General features: G+C 36.1%; 1 protein-coding gene across 1 annotated transcript in view; it reads left to right on the top strand.

Annotated features, from left to right (window-relative positions):
• FOXP2 (forkhead box P2) overlaps window positions 1-18,152 on the top strand; it is a 1,129,496-nt gene that overhangs the window by 240,064 nt on the left and 871,280 nt on the right. Inside the window, exon 3 of the mRNA XM_074367186.1 lies at window positions 7,474-7,685. The gene's annotated coding sequence lies outside the window, so the exon portion shown is untranslated. The remainder of the gene's footprint in view (window positions 1-7,473; window positions 7,686-18,152) is intronic.

Genomic DNA, 18,152 nt, shown 5'->3' with positions numbered 1-18,152 from the left:
ACAATGGTTTTGTTAGGATACAAAAATGTATTATTAAGTTGTTGGATCTAAGACTGGATAAAAGAACTGTTAACATTATTTTCTAAATTGTCATTTCGTTTTGCTTTGGTCTTGGTGACTTGTTAAAAATGTTACTAAGACCCTAAAGGTGCTTTGAACTAAGAAAGTTTAGGAATCTATGATCTATAGCATTTCTAATTAGAATATGATCCCAAATGCCTAGTTTAAAGTTTATGTAAACAAAACAAATTTAAGTAGAATTAATTAAATATAATTTACATCTGTTCCTTACCTTCTGTTAGGAACACAATCATTCTAGAGTTGTATTGAGGCGCCGCAAGATACATTTTAATGCAATAACCATTTTCCTTTATTAAACAACAGGATAGAATCTGGTTCAGTGAATCCATAGCCAGTTTGACTATGTGTGCATGCATGATGTTACAGAATTACTCACACCACACTAATGTAAATGATCTGGATAGCAAGAAAATAAAAACAAAATACATGTAATCTAGTTCAGTTTAAAGTTTAGTCCAGGGTAGTCATTTGAGTGGTCACTTTGTTTCACTTGTACCCTTGCTCAGTTTTCTGCAAGCCTCTATTTCTTTCCCCTTATTTTTCTCTAGGAAATGTGGAGAACTGACTGTGTCCTTCTGGCGGGAGGGGAAGTAGGCCATCTCCATGGACTTCCTTGGTCATTCTGGACCAGAACAAGGATGCTCCTCATCTGCTGTGCTCTGATCAGTCTGTCAGCACTCAGACTGAACTCGGGTATCAGTGTACACATCTGGTCTGGCCTCTTTTGGCATGATTGGAGCTTGGCAGCCTTCCCTCATCTCACTTGGCTCCCACCATTGCCTTGCACCCACTGAACCTCTGCCACGTCCTCCATCCTGCCTGTGGCCTAGTAAACCCCATAGCACGCCTGCTGACTCACAGAGCAGCTGCTTTTTCTGCTCCGTCTAAGATCAGAGGCCTTTTGGGTACTGTCCTCAACTCAAGCAAATGAAGAACAGTGTTGGAATGTTAAACCCTGCCCTCCGTCATAAGAACATTTATATATTATTTCTGGTCTCTCTTCCCCCTCTCTCTGTTCTTCCTTTAATACTTTTGGATCACAAGAGAAGGACCGGCCTTTACCTTTCCCATGTGGCGGTGTCCTATTATAGTCTCTGGCCTCTTAGTGAAGTATTAATGGAAATCCGGGTGTGGGAGAGAGACATGGGCTTACAGATAAGGGACCTTAAATTGGGAGTAGCTTAAAGATAAATAACCACACATATAATAAGGAATTACAACACTGTAAAGACAAATGTTTAGATTCCAAGCTTGGTATTTTATCTCTTTGCAAAATGAGCAAGTTGGGGATGGTTACATATCAAAAGGTTTTGACTGAAAACTCTCTCCGTATAGTAGAGCACAGAGGACTGAACACATAGTTTCAGACAAAGAAGCTTAAAAATACGTGTTAGCACTAATGACTCTAGGTGAAGTAGTAAGGGAGATAGTTTTATTCAACATCCTTGGAATTTTCTTTTATGCCAGCCTTGGGTACCCAGTGCTTTCTTCTGTGGAATTCCTCCCAGTCACCTACCACCACTCCTAATTGTAGCTGCCACCCTGTGTTTAAGCTTCATGGATACCATGTTCCATGATCAGAATGTTTCTGCTGCATTTTTGACCCTAGGCAGTGGTTCCTATCTAGATGCCATATTCCCAGATATGTTCTGTAACAAGGGATAAACAAATTTGCATATTAACTAGCTTTCCCCCCCCCCCCCAATAATGCCTTAACAGTGACTATAATGATGGTATAGTCATATACCCCAACAGACTTGGAGAATAAATTTTTGGACTGTGAGCTCATTCAATTTGAGCTCTCAAAATGCACCATATAGAAAACTGCATATTTAACTTAAGCTGACCCTATTTACTAGTTCATTTTTTCCCCCAAAGTATCAGTTTACATGAAAATGTGACTTCAGGATGGTGATTAGAGATCCAGGAAAGCAAACATTGCATCTCATTGTCTGCCAACTAACATGTACAAGAGAGGCAATGAAGTGTGATAGAAGGAACACTGACCGCAGAGTTAGATGGCTTCTTACACAGCTGCTTGCAAGCACTGGGATAAATCCATCCCTCTTTTTCAGTGGCGTTTTCCTTACTTGCATGAGACAAAGTTGGAACCAGATGATGCTTGTTGGAACAGCTATTCTAATGATGCATATTTCTGCCATGTTTTAGCATTTTCTCCAAGAATCTAATCTTTGTGAAATCATTGTAAGAATCTCACAGTTATTGAACAGTCTATTTAAATTTTGTGTCATATATGGAATACTTCTATTAAATAGATTAAGAGAAGGCATCACCTGAGTTCTATCCTTCATGGTCACTAAACATGATAAAAGACCATTGAGCAATACAGCTCTTAGCATTTGATCAAACAAATTAAACATTTGAAACCAAGAGGACTTGTCTTTACTGTTTTTAAGCCAGGCTATAAAATAAATCTATCCTTTATGTATCTTGCTCTGATTGCATTGTGGTTCCCTGCATACGGGGCACTGGTGCATGTAAACAAAATAGTTCCACTTAGCAGAGCACATAGCTCAGAGCCTTCTGTCCTGTTTTTCAGTGACCTGGAAAGTACAGAGTGAGCAGTGTCACAAAAATGGCTCTACTAGTGTATTTGTGGACAGATGGAACCTTCATTATCACCATAAATTTAAGATCTATACACTTCCTCCAAGAAAACTATTACAGGAGAAACAGAAGTACTGAGTTCTGTTTCCTAACCATTTCATTTGGCAGATTGTGAAAAATAAGGGGGAAAATGGATTGGGAACATCTTACTCCTAATGTGAAATAATAAATTAATAACATAAAAGAGGAAGGAAATTCTATCAGTAGCTTATTAAAAAGAATTCTATTCACAATCATACTACTTTTGTAAACAATATTTTACTTATTTGACATGCCTACCTACAAATGACTTTTCTGCACCAAGCTCATTTAATCACTGGCATTAGTGTCTTGGTCTTCGTAAGTAGAAAAACAAATATATAAACCCAAATGCATTAGACCATTTTATTACTTACTAAATAGGTAATGGAGAAAGAGCTTAGTGCAACATATTCATATAATAAAAACTTATTTATGGTCATCACTTTCAGTGAAGTAAGTTCTTTTATTTTTATTACACGTTAAAGATATAATGCAACTATATAAATATCCACTTTTTTTAGAAGTTCATGAAGAGGGTTTAGTATTTCTTAATGCAAGAGAGTTAACTGATTTGGAAATGTGTTCTTATAGAATCACAATTCAGTTTTGTTCTGTTTTTGTTTTGTTTAATTTTTCATTTTTAGGTCTATTATATTCCCCTGCAACATCAGACATGGTGGAACATACTTACATTAAACGAAATATCTATCCAGTATTCAGGTAATTAATAAATGAGATTCAGGTCAATCAAAGCCAATCAGTTCTTCTAACTTTGATATTTAAGGCTTCATAGTTTACACCTGATACTGTAGTTTGTACATTTGAAAAGATTCTGTAATACCCAGGACATTTGTCTTTAATGTTCTCGTTTGTGCAAAGGAAGAAGGCTTTACACATTTCATTGTATACAGAAATTTCTGACGCTTGAAGTAGACTTGAATCATTATATGCTACCATTTAAGACCACTTAAAGAAGCTAGAACTAATTTATTAAAATTTTGAGTTTTTTTATTTATAAGTAGAAATTTATTATTATCTTGATCAGTAAACCTTATTTTCTATGATAAAGCTAGACTTTTTTTTAAAAAAATGCTTTATTTAAGTTACTACTAAGTAATTCTCTCAAGTTGTTAGGGCTCTTTTGTTCTGTATTTCTATTTTAGTAAATGGTAGTGTTTGTCCTTTTAAAATTAAGCTGTAGCTGTGTTCTCAAATGAATGTCTCACTAGAATTTCGAAACCTAATGAAGACCCTCTCCCTTCCGACTATCATCAACCCAGCTGATTTCTTGCCTTTAATGTTGCATCTCTATAAATATTTATCTATATTTTAAATATACTTGTATTTTAATATACTACACTTTCAATATCAAGACAAGCCTGTTTAGCAAGTCAGTCGATGTAAGCACATCGCTCATTTCAATTGTATTAATTCGTCTCCTCAAAGAAAGAAGGCGAAGCTTCCATCTGTCTCTATCAATTTTATCTCTTTCCAAGGGGATGAGAAAGACATTTTTACCATATAGGTGTGAAATGCACAAGTATGGTAACCCAAGTTCACTCCCACTCATTTCCCCATAATACATTCTACCAACAAGTGGAAAGCTGGAGGATGAGTGACACTGGTGGGCTCAGTGTCCTTACTTTTATTGTATTCAGTCTCTAGTTAGAAAGCAACAAAATCCCAAGCCAGAAAGCTTCAGTGAGTCTCTTATTCTTTTTCACTGCTGCAGGATTCAGAGCTGCACTATTAGTGATGACCTGTCCTGCTGGGATATTGCATAGCCCCTTCATGCATGAAATTAATTCCTCAGTAAGGCAAGATAACGTCACATGAAGCCCCGTCACTGTAATTTCCAAAAAGCCAAGACAAGAAATAGTTGAGGAAGAAAATGTTTTATGTGAGATATGAAACATAGGTTTATAGATTTGACTAGTCATGGAAAAAAAAATAAAGACTTCAGAAATGTTTTATATGGGCTTTGCTGTAGCATGTTAAATTAGTAAAACTGTCCAACAGTGACATAGTTTTCTACTTAAAAGGTAATAGAATCCCTTGGCTACGCCGACTCTCTGCCTGGGGCAGCAGGACACAATGACATTGCTCCACTTTGCGGCAGGAGGAAAACTTTCCTCCTCCTGACTGTTTTCCCACAGTTTCCATACTTATTCCTAAATTTTTTCTATACAAAAGCCTGACCTTCAGCTCTCTGTTTTGTGTGATTCTCTTGATTATCATAGCTACACTTTTAGCAATTTGACAGCCCCAAATAGGCCTTCTCTACCACTTATGTTTACGCAAAGAGAGTCTGGTGGTAGTCAGAGAATTCACAGCAAGGATGCATAGAGAAACACCACTCTACCTACACTTGCCCTGGCCACATCCTTCATTAGCTTTAATATATTTGGAACAAAGGAACAGGATCATCCCCAGTCAAGTGACTGGCCCTTCAGCTTATTTGTAAAGGCATTGGCTGAAGGCGGGCTCCCAAAGGCAATCAAAGGAGTAATTTTGTATAGAGAGATGTAAGAAAATTACAGAAGGTTTAAAGTTTAGCTTAGAAATAAAGTATTTGTGTCCATCCAGTGATTCTACTTAAGAAAAAAACTGAGCCCCAGCACGTCTGTCCATGTATTACTAGCAGAGGCCTCATTCTTAAGTGGCTAAAGCAGAATCCCATTTTCTCCTTTTCTGATCTTTGAGAAACACTCCATTTGCCCATGTAATTACCTAATTGTGCTTATTATCATAACTAATACTTCTAGTGTTAAGCCAAGCAGAATGATAAATGTTAAATTTGCAATAAGATGAATGAGTATCAAGCATTCTTCCTATAGGCCAAGTAGTGGCAATTTCAATTGGCCAAACATTTAGGGAAAGAGTGGCTGGAAATTTAAGTAAGGAAAAAATATTCCTATGGTGTTTTACAGGCAAATCTTCCCCTTAATTTTAAAATGTTAACAGTAACTTGTGTTAGAACTGGCTTTTTTAAAAGTTAATAAGCTTTATTTTTTTAAGCATTTTAGGTTCACAGGAAAATTGAGCAGAAAGTAGTTTCCCCACACATGCACAACTTCCTCCACTATCAAACCCTGAATGATAGTGGTACATTTATTGCAATTGTTGGACCTACATTGATGACTCATTATCACCCAGAGTCCATAGTTTACGTTAGGATTTATTCTTGGTGATGTATATTCCATGGATTTGGTCTAGTATATAATGACATATATCTACTATTGTAGTGCCATATCTATGTACATAGACTCACCTAAAAACCCTCTGTGCTCTTCCTTTTCATCCCACCTCCTCCACCAATTCCTGGCCACCACTGATCTTTTTACTGTGTCCATAGTCTTACCTTTTCCAGAATGTTGTGTGGATGGAGTCATACAGTAGGTAGCCTTTTCAGATTGGCTTCTTTCACTTAGTATGCATTTAAGGTTCTTTGAGGATTTCTTCTTCTTTTTGTTTTTTCCCCTAAGTTTTGGTAATATGATTTTCCCATACTCTTTTTCTACTGTCACTGAAGTATGAAATCATTCAGAGATGACAGGAAGGTTAGTAGGGTACAATTAAGCATATGCCTGAATCACTTGTTTCTGAGGCTCTGAGTTACCTTCCAGTTTTAAGAGAATTCATAGGAATGGTCTGGTAACAGAGAAACTGAGCACATCTGGGAAAATATAATTAAATAGCTTGGACTTTACAAAATCCACCAAGTATGGCTTTTTAACATCTATTCACAAAAACCTCATTAAGAGGAATTCCAGCAGGTGCTGAGGCATCATCCAGAATAATGTGCTGCAGAATCACAGGTGGCATACACAGGAGTGCAAACCTCAGGGACTTCAGGAAAAAATATTCAACAGCCTAAAACTTAGGAGGCATTAAAAATTACTCTTTAAGTAATTTAGGCATCAAATCGAAGAATTTCTTCCCAAATAGGAACATACACCTTTCCATCTAAGTCGTTCTTTTTGCTCTTGTCTAGATGATTCTGCTTGTATGGGAGGATCATCACAACATCACAGCTTTGCCTTTCTGTTATTCTTTAAAGGAATTTCAACAATCAAAAGAAAATTCTAGTGATGAGAGAAGAAATGTAGGAAATGAAATTTCAAAGAGGCTATATTGGAGGCTAAACTATTATAAACTTATATTCTCAAAAACAAACAAATAACCAACCCAGTATTGAAACTGCAGCCTGAGTGGGAGATTTTAGGACTCAGTTTCCTGAATTTCGCAAGAAAGATCATTGAAATCTGATTTTGAATTGATATCTGTCAGCTATATAATTTTGCCAGCTATATAAATCAAAATAAACTCTAAAATATATAGAATTCAGCTTTTTCTCTTTCCCCTTTTAATATTTTTTTCAAAGTAATGCTTGCATAAAAGGTTAAAAGGATCAAACAGTGCAGAAGAGATTATAATGGAGAATAACTGTCCACCATCCCACTCAGTTCACCAACTTACACAGCTACTTGTTCTTCCTACCATAAAAGTATCTTTTTCACTTTCATGCCAATTATTACCAAGCAACTAAATATTAGACATAATTTATTGATGTCAGTGTAAGATTCTGTTTATTAATTCAGCATTGTGAAAATTGAAGATTTATTTCAACAAAAATCCTCTCCATTTTAACAGTTATTATAGTTTTTCATTTGTCTGTTGACTATTTTTTTTTTTATGTTAAAACTCTATTTCTGTATTTTCATTTCTGGTTCCACATACTAGGTTCTTGAAAGTTGCCACTCCATGATAACAACAATTGAAAAGCTGAACAGTCTGAAAAAAACTGCTACTTTTCTTGGATCCATGAGAGAGGGGAGGACACAGGGCAAATCACTGCCCCTGAGATTGGAGAAAAAGGCAGGCCAACATAAGGAGTCATGGCTTCCTGTAGCAGAGACTCATGAGTGGAAACCACCAGGGGAACCAGTGCCAAGGTAGGAAAACTTGAACTGTAATTGATAAATTGCTGAAGGCTCAGTGTGGATAACTCTTGAGAGTTAAAAATCCCAAGGGACCCAGTCAAATGGGGGGCCCCTATACTTTATGAGTTTTACCTCCTGTAGCTCAACCAGATTCTTTTGGTAAATATTGGAGAAAAATACTGATGTGTGCTTATATATATAAAATAAATGACAGCAATGATACAAGGCCAGGATGGAGGAATTGGAATTATTTTATTATAAGGTACTCACATACTTGTGAGGCAATATGTTATTATTTGAAAGTGAACTTGGATTAGTTGTAAACATATATTGCAAACCTAGAGCAACCACTAAAAATAGTTTTGTTTTTTTTTTAAAGTGTAGCTGATCTGCTAGGAAAAGAAAGAAAATGAAATTATATAAAATGGTTGATTAAAATAACAAAATACAGTGGGAGACAAAAATAGGAGCAAAGAACAAGGGCAACAAATTGAAAACAATAACAAATATGGTAGATATTAATTCAATTATGTCAATAATTACTTTAAACATCAATGGTCTAAATGCACCAATTAAGAGACAGAGATTGATAAAGTGGATCCAAAAACAAGACTCAACTATATGTTGTCTACAGTAAATCTACTTTAAATTTGAAGTTGCACATAGACTAAAAGTAAATGAATGGAGAAAAGTATATCATGCTAACACTAATCAAAAGAAAGCAGAAGTAGCCATATTGATTTCAGACAGAGTAAATTTCAAAGCGAGGAGAATTATTGGGGATAAAGAAAAGCATTACATAATAATGAAGGGGTCAATTCACCAACTCCGGACATAACAGCCTAGAACATGTATGCACCTAACAACAGAGCATCAAACTATGTGAGGCAAAAATTGATAGAACTGCAAGAAGAAATAAATGACTGCATTATCATAGTTGTAGACTTCAACATCCTTCTCTCAGAAGTGGGAAGATCCAGCAGGCAGAAAATCAGTAGGGACACAGTTAAACTCAACGACACCATCAGTTGACTATATTTATGGGAGGTCTGTTTCTGGGTACTCTATTCTGTTCTATTGATCTATTTGTTCATTCTTTTGCCAATACCACACTGTCTTGATTGCTTTAGTTTTGTAGTAAGTTTTGAAGTTGGGTCATGACAATCCACCGTCTTTGCTCTCCTTCATTATTGTGTCAGCATTCTGGGTCTTTTGCCTCCTCATGTAAATTTTAGAATGAGTTTGATCAAAGAACAAAGGCAATTCAATGGAACAAAGATAGTCTTTTCAACAAACAGTGCTGGAACAACTGACATCTACATGCAGAAAAATGAATCTGCACATAGACCTTACAACCCTTCACAAAAGTTAACTCAAAATGAATCACAGACCAAAATGTAAAATGCAACACTGTAAAACTTGTGTAAAACTCCTGAAATTTAAAACAACAATGAGATACTAGTACAAAGCTATTAGAATGGCCACATCTGGAACACTGTCAACAACAAATGCTGGTAAGGATGTAGGACAGCAGGAACTCTCCTTCATTTCTGGTGGTAATGCAAAATGGTGCAGCCCCTTTGGAGTACTGTTTGGCCTCTTCTTAAAATATTAAACATACTTTCAACATGTGATCCAGTAATCATGTACTTTGGTATTTACCCAAAGGAGCTGAAAATTTCTGTACACTCAAAAGCCTGCACACAGATGATTATAGCATCTTTATTCATAATTTGCAGAAGCTAGAGGCAACCAAATGTCCTTTAATACGTGAATGGATAAATAAACATCCAGACAGTGGGATATTATTCAGGGCTAGAAAGAAATGAGCTATCAAACCATGAAAAGACATGGAAGAACCTTAAATTACTAAGTGAAAGAAGCCAAGCTGAGAAGGCTACGTACAGTATTACTTCAACATTCTGGAAAAGGCAAAGCTATGGAGACGGTGAAAAATCAGTGGTTGCCAGGGATTGGGGGAAGATGTGGGAGAGGGATGAACATTGGAGGATTTTTAGGGCATTGAAAATACATTGTATGATAGCATAATGATGGATGCATATCATTACACATTTGTCCAAACTCATAGGAACCAACACTAAAAGTGAACCTTAATGTAAACTATGGACTGAGTAATTATGAAGTCAGTGTAGGGTCATCAGTTATAACAAGTGTACCTCCCTGGTGGAGGGATGTTGATTATTGAGATCGTGGTTGTGTGAGAGCCACAGGTTTACGGGATATCCCTGTGCCGCCTTCTCAATTTGCTTTGAACCTAAAACTGCTCTAAAAATAAAATCTTAAATAAAAACTCTATTTCTTATTGCATGAAACTTTAGAGAGCATCTGTTGACCATTCATCCCCCAACTATTTGATAAGATTATTAGTGTCTCTCTACTCTCTCCACTTCACCTTTCCATCATGCTTCTCAATTTCTGTCAGTTAAACCTTTACTTCCACAGATTTATGACTGAAAACATTAATGTTCTGTTTTGTAAATATATTTTGATACAACATTGTAAAATGATTATAAATCAATAAAAAATGTTAAAAAAAATAGTAATCAAAATCACAAAAAAAAGTAAATATATGTAAATCCTATGTTGATTTATTAACCGCTATGAACTCTGTTGTGGTCTTCCTCTTAATATAGAGTGTCATCATAATAAAAACAGTGTGCAACTTTTACTGTCTGCTAATTTTAGGCTTTTTTAAGCTTGCAAAACTTTCCTCTTTGATAAATTATTAAGCTGAAGTTACTGAGAACAATATTTTATGAGAGAGGTAGATGATGATTTAGGATCTATTATTGCTTTTTATCATCTATGGGACAAATTTGTCAAGAACAACATAGGATTGTATGTAGCTTTTATTGATCTTTGTGTAGCCTTTGACTCTAATTCCGTGAACCAGTTAAAGGTTTAAACAAATGAATTCAGTACAGGCCAGTAGCTTTTGACATAACCTGCACTTAGAAACAGTCTCCTGATGAGTCAGAAAATAATTTCCAGCAGATAAAACACGACTGTGTACTGGCTTCCCTCCTCTTCAGCTAGTCATTTAGTAACTTGATACTTTTTTTGAGTGAGTTTGGCATAGACACCTGCTAGCTCACCAACTAGAGAGAAGCGGAAAATAATCTCTTTTGTGTGCTTTGGGAACATTGTATTACCGTCACAGTTAGGAATGGTGTCAGCAATGCTGTCTAATTAATGTCAGATAGAATGGCTAATCATCAACTATTGCAAGAAGAGAGTTATCATTTTTGGTAATGAGCATCCAGCCTTTATCTGGTTTATAGTGAACAGACTTGCAGTGTCCCTGAATCCGGATGCATCAGCATCACTTAGGAAGCATTTTAGGCGTACAGTCTCTTGGGACCCACCCACAAAGATTCTCAGTGAGTGGATGTGTTGGAGTAGAACCTGAGGATCTGTGGTTTAGAAAATCTTCTCAAGTGATGCCAAGGCAAATTGAGGTTTTTTTAACTGCTGTATTCAGCAAGCCAGCTTGCTCATTATTTAAAGATACATTGTGTAAATCAATATACATTAAAGGGTCATCAGGAAGTCACATGATTTAAATACAAATAATCTTCGGAAGGATTTTTGAAAAAAATTTTTTTCGTATCTGTAACAGGTGTTTAGTAGCACCTGATTAATTTTTTTCCAATTTAAAATGATCATGGCTGTGCTCTTGATGTATCCTTTGGAAACTTGATTATCCATTTGTGTACATGTTGGAATGGATGCAAAGCTGTTTTCCAAGGACATTTAGTCCCTCATGGTTACCCACAGAATTATTTACACTGAAGTGAGCTTTCTGTGATGCTTCAGCTCATTTCCTTGAATAGCTAGTGTGTCCTTCTTTTCAGGGACATATCCTTTATGTCTTAGGTTCTGTAAATCTAAATTTCTACCTGAAATTTTTATCATCAATATATATAAATCAACCACAAGCTGGTAATATAAAATATACTCCAGATACTTATTAAATGATATAACCTTAAACTCTCTGCTGATATTTATTTTTAAAAAAAACTGTTGAAATAAATAATACTCTAGAAGGACTATGTAAAATATATGCATTCTAACCCTTGATAAAATTGATTTTCGGATCAAATCAGACCAGCAGAGAATTGAGTAGTATTCTGCGTTATTTTAGCCCCTAGTGCATTGCTTTCATTAGCATTAGGCCACCAGCCTCCATTGTGAGAACAAAAATCTATTTAAAAATCATAATGATAGTTATTATTAGAATCTTATATATCCAGCCTTTAAATTGATAGAAATTTTTGGAAAGCACTTAGTATTTATAACCTTCAAGAAACAGAGGAGAATGTATCAGTATCCCTTAGTTTTGGGATCTAACTGTACATGTAGAAATTAATTGTACCCTCACATTTTTGTCTTAGAAGTTTACCATTATTTTCTGCTGCTACAATCAGTGTTGATTTTATAAATAATTATTTGTATTTTCATCTAAATTTTCAAATAAGTTAAAATTCCACAAAGATAAACTGTGTTTATCTGGTCTAAGTAGCGCCAGGCACTTGGCATGACTCTTAGAGGTAAGCACACCCCAGTTTAAAAACCAAAGTCAGTGCCCTCTTTTGAGAACCATGGGAGAAAAGTTTCTCATATCCTGAACTGGTAGAAATCTGGGCTTCTTATAAACAACTCCTTGGTCTGTATCATACAGATACTGGGAACATTGTAACTGATTTGGTTTCTACCTTTACTTTATCCTCTGGGAAGTTTCAAGTCAAATTGTCAGTCATCTTGAACATATGTTCAGAAGCATTAGGCATCTAATTTTTTTTGTTCTGGCTTTTTGTCTGGCTGCATTTAATTTTTCTACCTTTTTATTCTTTGGTAATAAATCTTGATCCATGTCACTGTTTAGGAACACTCCCACTTTTAAACACGAAATTCTAATATCCCTCTTTCAGACTACAAGCTTCTCCCCTTCCACCACTTCCGTCACTCCATCTGTGATTACATCCACTCTTTGACCTCATGGAATCCTTCATTTTGTTTACTTTCTATCTCATAGACTTAGTTCCCATTTTGGTAAAACGGCATCAAGATCCATCCACTCACTTGCCTGTGACCAGGGAACAATCTTAAATGTGTCTTTTTACAGTCCTCTACCTCCACATGTCATTAAATTGTTTTGTTTCTACCTCTAAAATCTTGAGAATTTGTCTTTTCCCTCTTCTTTATTCCCACAGCCAGCACCTTAGTTCAGACCCTCAACATTTCTTGCCTATACTGTTACAAACTTCCCCTAATTGAGACTGTTACTTCAAGACATGGCCTCACCAGTTCTTTCCCACACTGTTATCAGAGTTATCTTTTCAGAACATGAACAAATCATATTGTGTCGTTTATCTACTTAGCATTCTTCAGACTTCCCACGGTCTACAGGGTAAAATCCCAACATTTTGGCATGCCATACGTAGCTCCTCATGATTAACTGATCCATAACTGCTCTGTAGGATATTTCCCCCCACATTCCAGAGCACTCTGTACTTCAGCCTGGTGAAGCACTTCAGTGCTCCAAGGGAGCCATACTGCTCCTTGGTGCTGGGCTTTTGGGAGTGTTTTATCTTTTCTCTGGAATACCCTGCCCAGTTCTTCTACCCGAGTTCTACATTGTTAAAATGTTAAACTATTAAAATATTTTTAAAATATTAAAGTGTTATTAAATATTTTTATACTAACAAGGCCTTTGTAATCTGACATTTATATCCTTAGTATGTAATAAAATATCTTCCTCCCTCCTGGCCTTCTCTCCTTCACTCTTTTGTGTCCATGTTTCATCCATTCAGGATGTCTGGTGCCTTGGCCTCTCCCCTTACCATGTAGGACTTTCACAGGTGCTGTTTCTCTTGAGTAGAATATTCTTTCGCCCTTTTCTTTCACCTAAACTATTCACACTCATTTTTCAGATATGTGCCTCCATGTGACCAAATCAGATGGAAACTTTTTTTGCCCTCATCATGATGTGACCTCTTAGCAGTATTTAATAAAATATGCAATTCTATTATTTTAAAAAAAAACCCTTAGAATAGATGTATTCATCCCTAGACACCTGCTCTAAGATCCAGAGTTGTAAGTACAGTATCTTAGATGGTATCTGAGCTTGGATGTCTCAAAAACATCTCAAACTTAACTTGTCCAAAACATTATTTTAGTTCTCTCTTCCAAAAAATCTGGTGTCCCCCACTCTCTTCAATCAACAAATGACACCACCACCACCCAGTTACTAAAGCTGAAGCCTGGAAATTTCATTGTTCTAATGCCAAACATATTTCAAATTTATTTACTTCTCTCCTTTTCATTTACTATGCTCTTTTCCTCTGGCTTCTTTAACATCCTCCTTACTGGCCTCCCTGTTCTCCTGGCTCCCTTCTCTTCATTCTCTGTGCAGAAACCAAAGTGACCTTATTAAAGCCCAAATCATATTATGTCACTCCTCTCAAAATGCATCAAGACTTTCCCAATGAGAGTCCAGCATGCACGTATTACCATGACCTATGTAGGGACATGGCCTCTCCAGCTTCATCTAATGCTGGTCTCCCCTGCTCATCAGACTTAAAATGCCTGTGTTCTCTCAGGTCCTGGAGCAGGCCCAGCTCTTCCCTGCCTCAGGACCTTTGCCCTGCTGCTTCTATCACCAAGAATACCCTTCTCCAAACCCGAAAATGTTTTTTGTTCTTCAGTTCGCAGATTGGATTTTTCTCTTTTGATAGTGCTTTTCTGACTACCTTCAGAAGGTCTCACTTTCCTTATATTTTGTTTATTCACTACTTATCACTTCATATAGTTGCTAACTTATGATTTGTTTGTTTACCACAAAGTTTTTTAGTTTCATAAAGATAGAGATTATATCTGTGTTATTTAATGTTGCATCTCCAATTTTAATATGGTGCCAGAGCAGGTACTTAATAAATATTTGTGAAATGAATGACTCTCAGCTTAAACATCATTCCGTCATTGGAAGCCTACAATCCTTCAAACCAGAGTAGATCCACTTATTATATGGGCCTGTAGCTCTCTACACTTCTTCATAATACTTTACCTATTTATAATTTCTGTTTATCTTCCATGTTAGACATGGGAACTTCTATGTTTTTTTTTTCCACTGTGGTATCCCCAGTACCTTGCACAGTGGCTGCAATGTGGCACATGCTGCACTAATGTTTGGATGGTAAAAAGGATCTGGCACACTTTAGATGCATACTAATTTTTTGTTAACTGAATGCATTGATTGAATCAAAATGGCTAATGGTGAATTAAAAACTGTTTTTAAATGGTAGAAATGAGTTAAGTATTAACAGGGTAAACAGATCTATTGTTGAGTTGGAGCTTAGGGAAGATTGTGATTTGATCATTACAATCCAAATAATGTTTTCTCTGTCTAAAAATAGACAATCCATAGGAATCTGAAAAAGCTATTTGGTAATTTGCATAGGAGAAGAGCATTGGTTAGATAGAGTAAGAGGTAAGGCAGAATATGCCTGATTAAGCAAAAATTCTTTTTATTGGTAGTGAATCAGAAGAGCGTAGGCAAAGCTTAGCAACGTAGATGATTGATTCCTTTTACATGGAAATATAAAATCCTAGATCAGGAAACTCCAAACTGTGTTCTGCTGCTAAAATGGAGTTTGGGGGTCAGCGGGGAGGACAGGGGAAGAGCTCCCAGGTGAAATAAGTATGAGAAACACTGGACAAGACAAAATCTTATGTGTCTTTCCTGAGAATGTCTCAAAGCCTCTTAGTCTGCAGTGCCTTGGGGCCTTTCAAGGGAAATGTATGGAATGAGTATTTTTCCCAGATTCATTTGCGCAGAGTATCTAGTGGGATTGGTCCGGGAGGAGTTAGTCTCACTCCTGAAAGTGGCCTTCCGTTATAGGTTTAGTTCAGTTTTGTTAGAGGAGAGCGATAATATTCACCCTTAGATTATTAAAAAGGGACTTTTCAACTAGGCAGTTATTTGAATGTATTGCCTGTAGTTTTAAGGACAGTGCCTGATGCTTCCCTCTGTTTATGAAGGGAATGCAAGTCATTCTATAAGGGAGTATCAAGTGAAAAATGGATTGTCAGGAAGGAAGGAGGAAATGAGAAAGGTGAAAACAGTGTACAGATATACCTTAAATGCAAAAAAAAAGCTGTAGGAATCCTAGTTCAGTCCTTGATAGAGCCTAAATCATCCATTTCAAAGTCATTAAAGGGGTCAATATAAGGTAAGTTAATGGAGGCTTCATGATCTGTTGACCTTATTACATCATTAAGAGATCAAATTTTGGCCTGAAAACAGCAGATTCCTTCCCAATGATTCACATTACCCAGAAGTCTGGGGCTTACTGGAATTCTTAATAAAAATTACAAATCTCCCTGCAATAAATTTCAAATGCCAGTTCTTGATAACTTTAAGTACAATTTGTCATTAAACTTGCTCTATCAAATATTGCCTGTCTTTCATTTTGTTTTGCTTTTAATGTTTATCCTGATAGTTTCTAGGTGGTACAGAACCTTCTGTTCTCAGTTTGTTTGTCCGTGGTCACCCAGGAAGTTGAATTTTGTTTTTGGCATAAAAAGCCCTTATGGTGCTTTTCACTGTTGCTTATTTACACTGAATGCTTCGTTGTGGGGCTTCCTCAGACAAACCCAACTCTCAAGAGTTAGTAAGAAAGTTACTAAGTGGAGGGAGCAGGGAGTGAACTGAGGCAGAGTTTGGCTCCACCTTCTGGAAAGGAATTATCATTGGGAATTCTGTTAGAAAGACTTGTCTCTCCTCCACCATTTGTTTATATATTCAATTTTTATTTATTTATTTTATTTAATACTTTGTGTTATAATTCAGTACTAATTTATTTATTTAGTTGCTCTAATTGTTCTGGCTTTGGACACTGGGAGCTCTTTCAGTTGGCTCTCATATCCTTTTGACATGTGTCAAAACATATGAAACCGTGTTGTGTCTTAACTTTTTTAGCACTTCCTTAATTTCTGTTATTACGTTATAATCCAAGGTCATCTTGTATTTCTCCTGCCTCAGCCCTAGAATTAGCCATTTTCCCAAGGAGTCCTGCTCATTTTATTAGAGAAACTAAGATCAGATGCTGGATAGAACAAGTTATTTTAAATACAGTCTTATAGAGCTTTTCTACAAGTGTTCTCCATGTACCAAGTACAATTTCTTTTTTCTATTTTCCCCACAATCATTCAGGGAAATCCTACTTTTCTCTCCTTGATGTAAAAGACAGACTTCCCTGGTATTTTCTATGTTTCTTTCTTACTCACTTGAAGAGTGCTTCCCACCAACTGTGTGTTCTGTGGAACACAAGTTTTGTAAGAGGCTCTGTGGGGAAAAGAAGGTTAACTTCATGATCAAATGATTTTGAAAGCATGGGGTGTCACGGCTTCTGAAAATCCACATTTTACATTGACAAATGATAAAGAACTTTCTTAAAATATTTGTACAATAAAAAAAAAATCTAGTTAACCTAGTTTAACCCAAACTTTTCCAAACTTCTTTGACAGTAGATACTGTCTTCTGGGGGGAACATATACTGACATATTATAGAACTTATATTCCTGGAATTGACATGGCCCCAGCCAAACATAGTAATATGTCTTGGAAGCCACCTGCAGCTATACTGTACAGCAGTTAAAAGAAGTCTTTTCTTTAAAATGCACCAAGGCTAGAATGAAAATAATTCTTTTGAGGTCGTCTGTGGTTGAATGGCCTTTTCATCAGAGTCGCTAGGTCTCCTCCTTTCATTTCCTTGAGCATCAATCCCTCCTTCTTAGGCTCAGTATGGGTACCTTATCCAATAGTGGTACTTATGGGGTTGAAAATAATTTCCCCATCTGACTCATTGAATAGACACACAGTTAATTCAGACCGCTTCTCCACAACTCTGACAGTATGATTTACAGGTGCTGTTTTCCTCACATCTCTAAGAGATGTGTTCTGAAAGAGGGTGCATGCTAGCCATTAGGTAAATGATGGATCATTTCTATGAATTCACTGAAAATTAGAGACAATAAATTCAGTAAACTCTTAGTCGATAAAAATGCAGCTGATTAGAACAGCCAATTATCTAGAATTTTTTTTGAAATATTTAGAGGAACTAGAGACAAAAGACAGCAAAAGAAATTAGTATCAGGAAAATCAGCTTCAAATCAATTTCCAGTTTGGACGCACACTAATTTTTTTTTAATTTGCCTATGGAACTGTGACATAAAATTAAATAGAATCGCTATTATTAATTATAATATAATAAACAGCATTTCAAGTTATTATTTTCAGTTTGTAGTTAGTAAATATCAAGTGGTTTGGGGAAAACTTGACAGCTACATTTAAAAATTAAACCAGAACATTTTCTCACACCATATATGAAAATAAACTCAAAATGGATTCAAGACCTAAATGTAAGACCTGAAACAATAAAATTTCTAGAAGAAAAT

This window comes from Camelus bactrianus, chromosome 7 (assembly GCF_048773025.1).
Source record: "Camelus bactrianus isolate YW-2024 breed Bactrian camel chromosome 7, ASM4877302v1, whole genome shotgun sequence".
Lineage (NCBI taxonomy): Eukaryota > Metazoa > Chordata > Mammalia > Artiodactyla > Camelidae > Camelus > Camelus bactrianus.
The sequence above is the reverse complement of the archived record's forward strand: the minus strand, read 5'-3'. Positions and strand labels throughout refer to the sequence as shown.